Source organism: Melospiza melodia, chromosome 2 (genome assembly GCF_035770615.1).
Source record: "Melospiza melodia melodia isolate bMelMel2 chromosome 2, bMelMel2.pri, whole genome shotgun sequence".
Taxonomy (NCBI): Eukaryota; Metazoa; Chordata; class Aves; order Passeriformes; family Passerellidae; genus Melospiza; species Melospiza melodia.
Genome location: NC_086195.1, coordinates 35,422,133 through 35,434,519, shown reverse-complemented (window position 1 = coordinate 35,434,519; position 12,387 = coordinate 35,422,133).

Here is a 12,387-nt window from a genome sequence, read left to right as displayed (position 1 = left end):
TAATCGACTTAAGTGGACACCACTTGATTTTGCCGTCCTTTTTGACAGCTGCATACCCTCTCCCCGTGAGCATCAGCCTCCAACCCCGTTCTCACTCGCTTAGTTCGTTTCTGATCACTACCTGTGGGCCCTCTTCTAGCGCTCGAGTGGCCCAATGTTTTTGGACAGGACTGTTTGTTTCATCTCCCCTAGGGAATTGATTCAGTGCCAGCAAAGCGGTTGCCAGCATGCGTGCCTGATCTCCTGGGGGAATGGCATTGGCAAAGCCCTCTGCTTTTGCCAATACTTCTATCTTGGTTTTCAGGGTCTGGTTTGCTCTCTCAACTATGGCCTGCCCTGTACTGTTGTGTGGGATGCCTTGCACTAACGTGATGCCCCATTTCGCAGCGAATTCCTGTACTTGTTTAGAGATGAAATTGGAGCCATTGTCCGTTTTGATCTGCTTGGGGATACCAAGCCAAGCCATGGCTGTCAGCCAGTGCTGAATTGTGTTTTTGGAGTTGGTTTTGGGGTGCTGTGTGGCTATGATCGTCCCGCTATAAGTGTCTACTGTCACTGCAAGCCATGCTCGGGGCTTCATCAGTTCGCACCAGGTGAAGTCCGACTGCCAGATTTCTGAGGGCTTGAGACCTCTCGGGTTGACTCTGTAGGTCCAAAGGGGTGACTTCTGGCAGTAAGGGCAAGTGGCTACCACATGTTTCGCGTCCGCTGTCGGGATTCCGCATCTCTTCGCCAGTGCTTTGACTCCGATGTGGAGCGACTCGTGCAGCTGACGAGCTCTTTGCAGGGTCTAAACGCCTTTTGCTGCGGCGTCCGCTTTATCGTTGCCGGTCTGGAAGTAGCTTTTGACTGGGTCATGGCTGTTGATGTGGATGACTGACACGGTGCCCTGTCGCGAGGAAAGTGCTTCTTCCAGCATTAGGGCTGCTGCTGATGTCGACACTCCTGGTCCTGCCATGGACAGGCAGAGCCTTGCCACGAATATAGAGTCCGTTACGATGTTGAGGTGTTCGTCTTGGAAGAGTCCGCACGCCAAAACCACTGCTGCTGCCTCCAGCTGTTGCACTGACAGTGTGGGGTCACACGCTTTGACGCAGTGCCATTGCTCTCCTGCCTGCCACACTGCTGCTGCGGTTGAAGTCGTGGAGGAAGCGTCTGTGAAGACCGTTGGTCCTGGCTGCGGTCTGTCCTTGACCTTCGGTGGCACGTCCACGTCGACTACGGTCAGCAGCTTCGTTCAGGGTGGCTTGGAGGAGTAGGAGATTTCTCCTCCGAAGCCGGAGAGAGCAAGGGCCAGGTACTCCGATATTGTGGCTGACTCCGAGGTCGGCTGCTTGCGAAACGGAAGGTGGATGCTTGTCGGCTCTGTCCCTAGGTGTTTCAAGGCGAGTCTCCTGCCTTTCATGATGAGACTGGCGATGCATTCGATTCCTGGGGAAAATGCACGAGCGGGTCTTCCGAGGACCACCCATTGGATCGGTCGGGCCTTTTCAGCGAGTCCTTGAGCCAGTGCTCCCACTCCCCCCTTCGGTGTAAAGTGGACGTACAAGTCCAGTGGCATGGCTGGGTTCCACCTGGCAAGCGTGCCAGTGGACATCTGGTTTTCGATGAAGTCGAGGGAGCTCGTTGCTTGCGGTGTCAGCTCCTTGGGATCCCAGGGGTTCTTCTCCTTCAGGAGTTCGTACAGAGGGTCCATGACTTCGGGAGGTATCAGGACAACGTTGCGAAGCCACTGCAGCGATCCCACCAGGCGTTGCACGTCGTGGAGCGTCTTGATGTCTCGGTTGACCTTCATCTCGGGGGGTGTCACGTAGGAGCTTGTGATTCTTACTCCCAGGAAGGTCACGCAGGGTCCTCTCTTGATCTTTGCGCTCGCGATCTCGAAGCCGTTGGCTTGAAGGGTCTCTGTGATTGTGGTCACCAGGTCATCTACTTGGCTTGTTGATGGTGCTGCAACCAGGATGTCGTCCATGTACTGGATGATGGTTGCGGTGGGATTGGAGTGTCGGACTGGCATCAGTGCTTTGTCCACGGTGATCTGGCATATGGTCAGGCTGTCGACTAGGCCTTGTGGAAGCACTCTCCATTGGAAGCGAAGGTTGGGCCGCTCGCCATTCTGAAACGCCACGGAAAAGGCAAATCGTTCTCTGTCTTCAGGGTGCAGGGGTATTGAAAAGAAACAGTCCTTGATGTCCAGTACTGCGCACGGCTGCCCTTCGGGGATGGCTGAATTCGCGGGTAGCAGTGTCTGGACTGGACCCAGGGGTCGGATCGTCTTGTTCACCTCTCTCAGGTCGTGGACGAGACGATAGCCTTGTCCGGACCTCTTGGGGATCACGAATACAGGGGTGTTCCATGGGCTGGTGGAGGGTTCTATGTGACCCTTTTGCAGTTCGCGGTCGACCAGTTCCAGCAAGGCTGCCATTCGAGGCTCTGTCAGGGGCCACTGCTCAACCCATACAGGGTCTGATGATTTCCAAGTCAATTTGATTGGCAGCGCGGGGTGCACGGCAGTGGCCCTCAGGATAAATTTGTAATCCGAAATCCTAGCAAGGAAAGAACATCCCTTCCCAACAGGGGTGGAGAATTTTGCAAAATGTAGGGGTAAATTGCTACTGTCTGTTCTGGTCCCTTCTTCGTGTGAAGTGTTATAGCTACCAGCTGGGTGCTTTTCTATGCTCGGGACTGCCCCCCCACTCCATTCACTGGAGGGACTTCTTTGATTTGCCAATGTCCGGGCCAGTGTGCTTGGGGAATAATCGTGCAGTCTGATCCCGTGTCCGCCCAGAACTGGAACCCTATGACGTGTGGATCTTGACTACCATAAAGGCGGCATGTCCCCCACACCATCAGGGGTTCTTTCTCTATTTTCATGACCAAGGCCACTCAGGGATCTCGCTCTGGGACGTCCCCTGCTGTTCCTGTGACTCTGGCGCGGCTTGTGGCGGTGGGGGGTGCGAGGGTATTGAGGGCGGTTCTGCGCAACTCTGCCATTGTATTGTTGGAGGGGATGCAAAGTTGACTGCTCCCTGTGGGGCCATAGGGTATGAGGGTCCCCTGCCCCACTGGGGGTTGCTGTAGCTGGGCCGCTGCATATTCTAGGTGGGAGGGGGCTGGATACGGCCTGGCTGCCCCCTCCCTCTCCCGTTTCTCTGAAACTTGGATCTGCATTCTTTAGCTAAATGCCCCTTCCTTCCGCACACCCAGCACGGCCTCCTACTTCTTCTTTGGCGTGGTGGAGCATCTGCTGATAGGCGCCTTGGCTGTGGGCAGTTTACTGCCAAGTGGCTTGCCTGGCTGCACTTAAGACACGCCATCACACTGGTTATTGCGGTGTGAACTGCTGCTTGAATGGGAACTAGATGTTCCTCCTTTGCAACGTGTCTGATCATGGCAGCTACATTGGACCCCTGTGGCAGTGACCTTAAAATGTCTTTGGTGGCTGAGTTACATTGCTGGTGTAGGCAGTCTGCCAGCACGGGACCCTTCGCCTCTGGGGGTAACGCAGAGGAATCTAATGCAGCCTGAAGTTTGTCCACAAACTGAGTGAAACTTTCACTCTCACTCTGTTTTATGAGAGACCACGGGGATGGTTTAGCTACCACTTTCGAAGTGTCACGGATGGCTTCTCGGGCAGCACGGGTGGTTGTCATAACTTCATGGGCACGCAAACCCTCAGCCTGTTGCTGAGGGGTGATCATAGTGGGGTCTGTGCTCATTAGCCTCTGTATGCTGGAGCCGTGCAGTGGGTGGTCTGCCCCCGTTACCAAGGCTAGCTGTTTGAGGCAATTATCCTCCCATTCTTGTTTAAAAACGATCATTCTCGCACCATCAAATATCATTCTACACGTCTGCTTAATATCAAAGGGAAGCATATCGTCTCCACCAAAAAGGCCGTTAATGAGAGTGCGAACCATGGCAGAATTAATTCTCTTATCTGCAATCGCTTTAACAATTGCCTGCACATCTTTTGGATTAACCGGTGAATAAATCTTTTGGTTTCCGCCTGCCCCCCTCACACGAACTGGGAACACCAAAGTGGCAGACGGAGCCCATTCTGCGCAAGCCATTTTTATTTTCTGCCAGTTTGTAAGCGGGGTTCGGTTTTTCTCTGGTAACTCCTTCACCCATGCAGGAGCGTTGTGGCTAGTGACCTTACATGCCGCTGCTCTCTCTCTGTTAGAGCTAGAATCTGAGTCGGAATCCTCCGACCCTGTCTCGGGCTCCGAGCTCGCGTCTGAGTCCGAGCCGGAAGTCGAGTAAAGAGACGCTTCCGGGCTGCTCTGCCTTTTCTTCGGGCTCCGACCCCGCCCCTTCTTGCGGAGGTCGGGCCGTTCCCTCCCCCTGGGGTCCCTCCGCCTCCTGCTGGGGGAGGTCCTTGCCCTACAAGGACTTAATTTGAATAAAGCGCTCTGATTGGTCTTACGCGCCTCCGCGGGGGCCGCCCCGTCCCCCCGCTCGCCCGCACATGCGTTGTTCAGCGGGCTGACTGCGTTTCCGCCCCCTGCCTCTTCCTTTCCGCCCTGACCATGCGGTCTGGCGCCGTTTTCAAACGCATATGGTGGGGGGGCGTTTCTATCGGTCTCTATGGGGTCCGACATTCTGGCCGCGTTCTGCGCCTCTTCTGCGAGCCCCCGCCAGAACACTCGCGTGTGCTCCCCCGCCTCCGATGGTGAGTCCGCTCCCTGAGGGGGATCCGGCGTTCGCGCCTCCGCGCGCCCGCCCGGGTCAAGCACCTCCGCGGTTTGTGTCGCCGCGCCCACCCTCAACTGCGGCACGGCTAATAAACAAGCTCGCGCGGCTTTCCAGGTTTCTTGCTCTTGTCGAGCTTTTTTCAGAGCCTGGACAACTCTGCCCCACGATTTTAGGGCTTTCCCTGAGCCCAAGGACATAGCGTCCTCCGCCAGGGCTTTTGTACAGTTATCCCACACGTCCGAATGTAGGACGTCCACGGGGCTTTCAATAGCCCCAAGATTAATCAATCTCGTCAATGCGAGAGTTAAATCTTTAAGTTTACATTCTATACCCTATTGCGCATGCATCTCTGTTACGACCTTCGCTATGGCTTCCATCGTCCAAGCTGGTCCGGGAGCGTCCACCCCGCTGCGATTCAGTCCCGCTGTCGCAGCCGCCGTCCTCGTTCCAGGAGTGTTCCCGTTTGCCGGGCGCAAGCCGCTGTCCCGGGTTTCGGCACCAAATGTTGCCTTCTATGCTAAGGCAGGCGACCTGGTTCTGAGGTACAGCTCGACAGCCCTCTCTCTAGGGCCGTTCGGGCCAATGACATACGCAGACACCAATGTGGTGGACGGTCAAAAGGCGTTTATTACTTCTTCTCATGGGGTCTTATAGTCTTAGGGGTCTCTACGTCAAAAAGGGGTTTGTCCTTCTTACCTATGGTTAGTAGGGAATGGAAAAGTACTGGGTAAAGGATGGAAAGTTACTGGCTTCTGTGAGGCAACATTCCTATTGTTAGTAGGACCACATTCCTATGTTAATTTCTTATCTATGAGTACCTGAGGGTCTTATCTATGGGGAACCGAGGGTCCTGGCTTTCCGTGACATCACGAAATCTTCCGCAGCGCCTCTTCCCTAGCTACCACAGTGCCACCATGGGTCTGGTCACCATCCTGCCTATCGTAGCTTTTCAGGAGCCAGCCGGTCACTCCCAGCCATAGGCCCCCAGACACAAACCTCGGCCCGTTTCCCTGGCAAACAAAAGTAAGCTGCCCCGCTTCTGCATGGCAGATTGCAGGAGCTATTTAGTACTATCAAACCAGCCCGACTTGGCACTGGTGACACCTCTGGTCTGGGAACCATCCTGCCTATCGTGGATTTTCAGGGGCCAGCCGGCCACTCTCAGCCATATGCCCCCAAAAACAAACCACGGCCCTTTTCTCTGGCAAACAAAACTCAACTGCCCCTCTTCTGGATGGCAAATTTTAGGACGCACTTTGTACTACGAAAACCGCCCGACGTGGCACTGGTGCCACCTTGTGTCAGGGAACCATCCTGCATATCGAGCTTTTTAAGGAGCCAGCCGGCCACGCCCAGCCATATACCCCCAAAAACAAACCATGGACCATTTCTCATGGAAACAAAAATCCGCTGCCCCGCGTCTGGATGGCAGATTGCAGGAGCCACTTTGCACCATCAAACCAGCCCGACTTGGCACTGGTGCCACCTTGGGTCTGGGAACAATCCTGCATATCGTGGATTCTAAGGAGCCAGCCGGCCACTCCCAGCCACAGGCCCCCAAACACAAACAACGGCGCTTTTCCCTGGAAAACAAAACTCGCCTGCCAGCTTTTTGATGGCAGATTGCAGGAGCCACTTGGTACTATCAAATCATCCCAACTTGGCACTGGTGCCCCTATGGGTCTGGGAACCATCCTGCCTATTGTAGCATTTCAGGAGCCAGCCGGTCACTCCCAGCCATAGTCCCCCAGACACAAACCTCGGACCGTTTCCCTGGCAAACAAAATTAAGCTGCCCCGATTCTGGATGGCAGATTGCAGGAGCCACTTGGTAGTGTCAAACCAGCCCGACTTGGCACTGGTGCCACCTTGGGTCTGGGAACCATCCTGCGTATCGTGGATTCTAAGGAGCCACCCGGCCACTCTGAGCCACAGGCGCCCAAACACAAACAACGGCGCTTTTCCCTGGAAAACAAAACTCGCCTGCCAACATTTTGATGGCAGATTGCAGGAGCCACTTGGTGCTATCAAACCAGCCCAACTTGGCACTGGTGCCACCATGGGTCTGGTCACCATCCTGCCTATCGTAGCTTTTCAGGAGCCAGGCGGTCACTCCCTGCCATAGACCCCCAGACACAAACCTCGGCCCGTTTCCCTGGAAAACAAAAGTAAGCTGCCCCGATTCTGGATGGCAGATTGCAGGAGCCACTTGGTACTATCAAATCAGCCCAACTTGGCACTGGTGCCACCATGGGTCTGGTAAACATCCTGCCTATCGTAGCTTTTCAGGAGCCAGCCGGTCACTCCCTGCCATAGGCCCCCAGACACAAACCTCGGCCCGTTTCCCTGGCAAACAAAAGTAAACTGCCCCGCTTTTGGATGGCAGATTGCAGGATGCATTTGGTACTATCAAACCTGCCCGACTTGGCCCTCGTGCCACCTTGGCTCTGGGAACCATGCTGCGTAACGTAGATTCTACGAGGACAGGCGGCCACTCCCAGCCACAGGCCTCTAAACAAAAACAACGGCGCTTTTCCCTGGAAAACAAAACTCGCCTGCCAAATTTTTGATGGCAGATTGCAGGAGCCACTTGGTACTATCAAACCAGCCCAACTTGGTACTGGTGCCACCATGGGTCTGGTCACCATCCTGCCTATCGTAGCTTTTCAGGAGCCAGCCGGTCACTCCCAGCCATAGGCCCCCAGACAAATATCTCGGCCCGTTTCCCTGGCAAACAAAAGTAAGCTGCCCCGCTTCTGGATGGCAGATTACAGCAGCCACATGGTACTATCAAACCAGGCCAACATGGCACTGGTGCCACCTTGGCTCTGGGAACCATCCTGCCTATCGTGGATTTTCAGGGGCCAGCCGGCCACTCTCAGCCATATGCCCCCAAACACATACCACGGCCCTTTGCTCTGGCAAACAAAACTCAACTGCCCCTCTTCTGGATGGCAAATTGCAGGACGCACTTGGTACTACGAAAACAGCCCGACTTGACAGTGATGCCACCTTGGGTCAGGGAACAATCCTGCGTATCGATCTTTTTAAGGAGCCAGCCGGCCACGTCCAGCCATATACCCCCAAAATAAAACCACGGAACTTTTCTCCAGCAAACAAAAATCCGCTGCCCCGCGTCTGAATGGCAGATTTCAGGAGCTATTTAGTATTATCAAACCAGCCCGACTTGGCACTGGTGCCACCATGAGTCTGGTAACCATCCTGCCTATCGTAGCTTTTCAGTAGCCAGCCGGTCACTCCCAGCCATAGGCCCCCAGACATAAACCTCGGCCCGTTTCCCTGGGAAACAAAAGTAAGCTGACCCGCTTCTGCATGGCAGATTGCAGGAGCTATTTAGTACTATCAAACCAGCCCGACTTGGCACTGGTGCCACCTCTGGTCTGGGAACCATCCTGCCTATCGTGGATTTTCAGGGGCCAGCCGGCCACTCTCAGCCATATGCCCCCAAAAACAAACCACGGCCCTTTTCTCTGGCAAACAAAACTCAACTGCCCCTCTTCTGGATGGCAAATTTTAGGACGCACTTTGTACTACGAAAACCGCCCGACGTGGCACTGGTGCCACCTTGTGTCAGGGAACCATCCTGCATATCGAGCTTTTTAAGGAGCCAGCCGGCCACGCCCAGCCATATACCCCCAAAAACAAACCACGGACCATTTCTCATGGAAACAAAAATCCGCTGCCCCGCGTCTGGATGGCAGATTGCAGGAGCCAATTTGCACCATCAAACCAGCCCGACTTGGCACTGGTGCCACCTTGGGTCTGGGAACAATCCTGCATATCGTGGATTCTAAGGAGCCAGCCGGCCACTCCCAGCCACAGGCCCCCAAACACAAACAACGGCGCTTTTCCCTGGAAAACAAAACTCGCCTGCCAGCTTTTTGATGGCAGATTGCAGGAGCCACTTGGTACTATCAAATCATCCCAACTTGGCACTGGTGCCACTATGGGTCTGGGAACCATCCTGCCTATTGTAACATTTCAGGAGCCAGCCGGTCACTCCCAGCCATAGTCCCCCAGACACAAACCTCGGACTGTTTCCCTGGCAAACAAAATTAAGCTGCCCCGATTCTGGATGGCAGATTGCAGGAGCCACTTGGTAGTGTCAAACCAGCCCGACTTGGCACTGGTGCCACCTTGGGTCTGGGAACCATCCTGCGTATCGTGGATTCTAAGCAGCCACCCGGCCACTCTGAGCCACAGGCGCCCAAACACAAACGGCGCTTTTCCCTGGAAAACAAAACTCGCCTGCCAACATTTTGATGGCAGATTGCAGGAGCCACTTGGTGCTATCAAACCAGCCCAACTTGGCACTGGTGCCACCATGGGTCTGGTCACCATCCTGCCTATCGTAGCTTTTCAGGAGCCAGGCGGTCACTCCCAGCCATAGACCCCCAGACACAAACCTCGGCCCGTTTCCCTGGAAAACAAAAGTAAGCTGCCCCGATTCTGGATGGCAGATTGCAGGAGCCACTTTGTACTATCAAATCAGCCCAACTTGGCACTGGTGCCACCATGGGTCTGGTAAACATCCTGCCTATCGTAGCTTTTCAGGAGCCAGCCGGTCACTCCCTGCCATAGGCCCCCAGACACAAACCTCGGCCCGTTTCCCTGGCAAACAAAAGTAAACTGCCCCGCTTTTGGATGGCAGATTGCAGGATGCATTTGGTACTATCAAACCTGCCCGACTTGGCCCTCGTGCCACCTTGGCTCTGGGAACCATGCTGCGTAACGTAGATTCTACGAGGACAGGCGGCCACTCCCAGCCACAGGCCTCTAAACAAAAACAACGGCGCTTTTCCCTGGAAAACAAAACTCGCCTGCCAACTTTTTGATGGCAGATTGCAGGAGACACTTGGTACTATCAAACCAGCCCAACTTGGTACTGGTGCCACCATGGGTCTGGTCACCATCCTGCCTATCGTAGCTTTTCAGGAGCCAGCCGCTCACTCCCAGCCATAGGCCCCCAGACAAATATCTCGGCCCGTTTCCCTGGCAAACAAAAGTAAGCTGCCCCGCTTCTGGATGGCAGATTACAGCAGCCACATGGTACTATCAAACCAGGCCAACATGGCACTGGTGCCACCTTGGCTCTGGGAACCATCCTGCCTATCGTGGATTTTCAGGGGCCAGCCGGCCACTCTCAGCCATATGCCCCCAAACACATACCACGGCCCTTTGCTCTGGCAAACAAAACTCAACTGCCCCTCTTCTGGATGGCAAATTGCAGGACGCACTTGGTACTACGAAAACAGCCCGACTTGACAGTGATGCCACCTTGGGTCAGGGAACAATCCTGCGTATCGATCTTTTTAAGGAGCCAGCCGGCCACGTCCAGCCATATACCCCCAAAATAAAACCACGGAACTTTTCTCCAGCAAACAAAAATCCCCTGCCCCGCGTCTGAATGGCAGATTTCAGGAGCTATTTAGTATTATCAAACCAGCCCGACTTGGCACTGGTGCCACCATGAGTCTGGTAACCATCCTGCCTATCGTAGCTTTTCAGTAGCCAGCCGGTCACTCCCAGCCATAGGCCCCCAGACACAAACCTCGGCCCGTTTCCCTGGGAAACAAAAGTAAACTGACCCGCTTCTGGATGGCAGATTGCAGGAGCCACTTGGTACTATCAAACCAGCCCAACTTGGCACTGGTGCCACCTTGGCTCTGGGAACCATCCTGCGTATCCTGGGTTCAAAGGAGGCAGCCGGCCACTCCCAGCCACAGGCCTCTAAACAAGAACAACGGCGCTTTTCCCTGGAAAACAAAAGTCGCCTGACAACTTTTTGATGGCAGATTGCAGGAGCCACTTGGTACTATCAAACCAGCCCAACTTGGCACTGGTGCCACCATGGGTCTGGTCACCATCCTGCCTATCGTAGCTTTTCAGGAGCCAGCCGCTCACTCCCAGCCATAGGCCCCCAGACAAATATCTCGGCCCGTTTCCCTGGCAAACAAAAGTAAGCAGCCCCGCTTCTGGATGGCAGATTGCAGGAGCCACATGGTACTATCAAACCAGCCCAACTTGGCACTGGTGCCACCTCTGGTCTGGGAACCATCCTGCGTATCGTCGGTTCTAAGGAGCCAGCTGGCCACTCCCAGCCACAGGCCCCCAAACACAAACAACGGCGCTTTTCCCTGGAAAACAAAACTCGCCTGCCAACTTTTTGATGGCAGATTGCCGGAGCTACTTGGTACTATCAAACCAGCCCAACTTGGCACTGGTGCCACCATGGGTCTGGTCACCATCCTGCCTATCGTAGCTTTTCAGGAGCCAGCCGGTCACTCCCAGCCATAGGCCCCCAGACACAAACCTCGGCCCGTTTCCCTGGCAAACAAAAGTAAGCTGCCCCGCTTCTGCATGGCAGATTGCAGGAGCTATTTAGTACTATCAAACCAGCCCGACTTGGCACTGGTGACACCTCTGGTCTGGGAACCATCCTGCCTATCGTGGATTTTCAGGGGCCAGCCGGCCACTCTCAGCCATATGCCCCCAAAAACAAACCACGGCCCTTTTCTCTGGCAAACAAAACTCAACTGCCCCTCTTCTGGATGGCAAATTTTAGGACGCACTTTGTACTACGAAAACCGCCCGACGTGGCACTGGTGCCACCTTGTGTCAGGGAACCATCCTGCATATCGAGCTTTTTAAGGAGCCAGCCGGCCAGGCCCAGCCATATACCCCCAAAAACAAACCACGGACCATTTCTCATGGAAACAAAAATCCGCTGCCCCGCGTCTGGATGGCAGATTGCAGGAGCCACTTTGCACCATCAAACCAGCCCGACTTGGCACTGGTGCCACCTTGGGTCTGGGAACAATCCTGCATATCGTGGATTCTAAGGAGCCAGCCGGCCACTCCCAGCCACAGGCCCCCAAACACAAACAACGGCGCTTTTCCCTGGAAAACAAAACTCGCCTGCCAGCTTTTTGATGGCAGATTGCAGGAGCCACTTGGTACTATCAAATCATCCCAACTTGGCACTGGTGCCACTATGGGTCTGGGAACCATCCTGCCTATTGTAGCATTTCAGGAGCCAGCCGGTCACTCCCAGCCATAGTCCCCCAGACACAAACCTCGGACCGTTTCCCTGGCAAACAAAATTAAGCTGCCCCGATTCTGGATGGCAGATTGCAGGAGCCACTTGGTAGTGTCAAACCAGCCCGACTTGGCACTGGTGCCACCTTGGGTCTGGGAACCATCCTGCGTATCGTGGATTCTAAGCAGCCACCCGGCCACTCTGAGCCACAGGCGCCCAAACACAAACAACGGCGCTTTTCCCTGGAAAACAAAACTCGCCTGCCAACATTTTGATGGCAGATTGCAGGAGCCACTTGGTGCTATCAAACCAGCCCAACTTGGCACTGGTGCCACCATGGGTCTGGTCACCATCCTGCCTATCGTAGCTTTTCAGGAGCCAGGCGGTCACTCCCAGCCATAGACCCCCAGACACAAACCTCGGCCCGTTTCCCTGGAAAACAAAAGTAAGCTGCCCCGATTCTGGATGGCAGATTGCAGGAGCCACTTGGTACTATCAAATCAGCCCAACTTGGCACTGGTGCCACCATGGGTCTGGTAAACATCCTGCCTATCGTAGCTTTTCAGGAGCCAGCCGGTCACTCCCTGCCATAGGCCCCCAGACACAAACCTCGGCCCGTTTCCCTGGCAAACA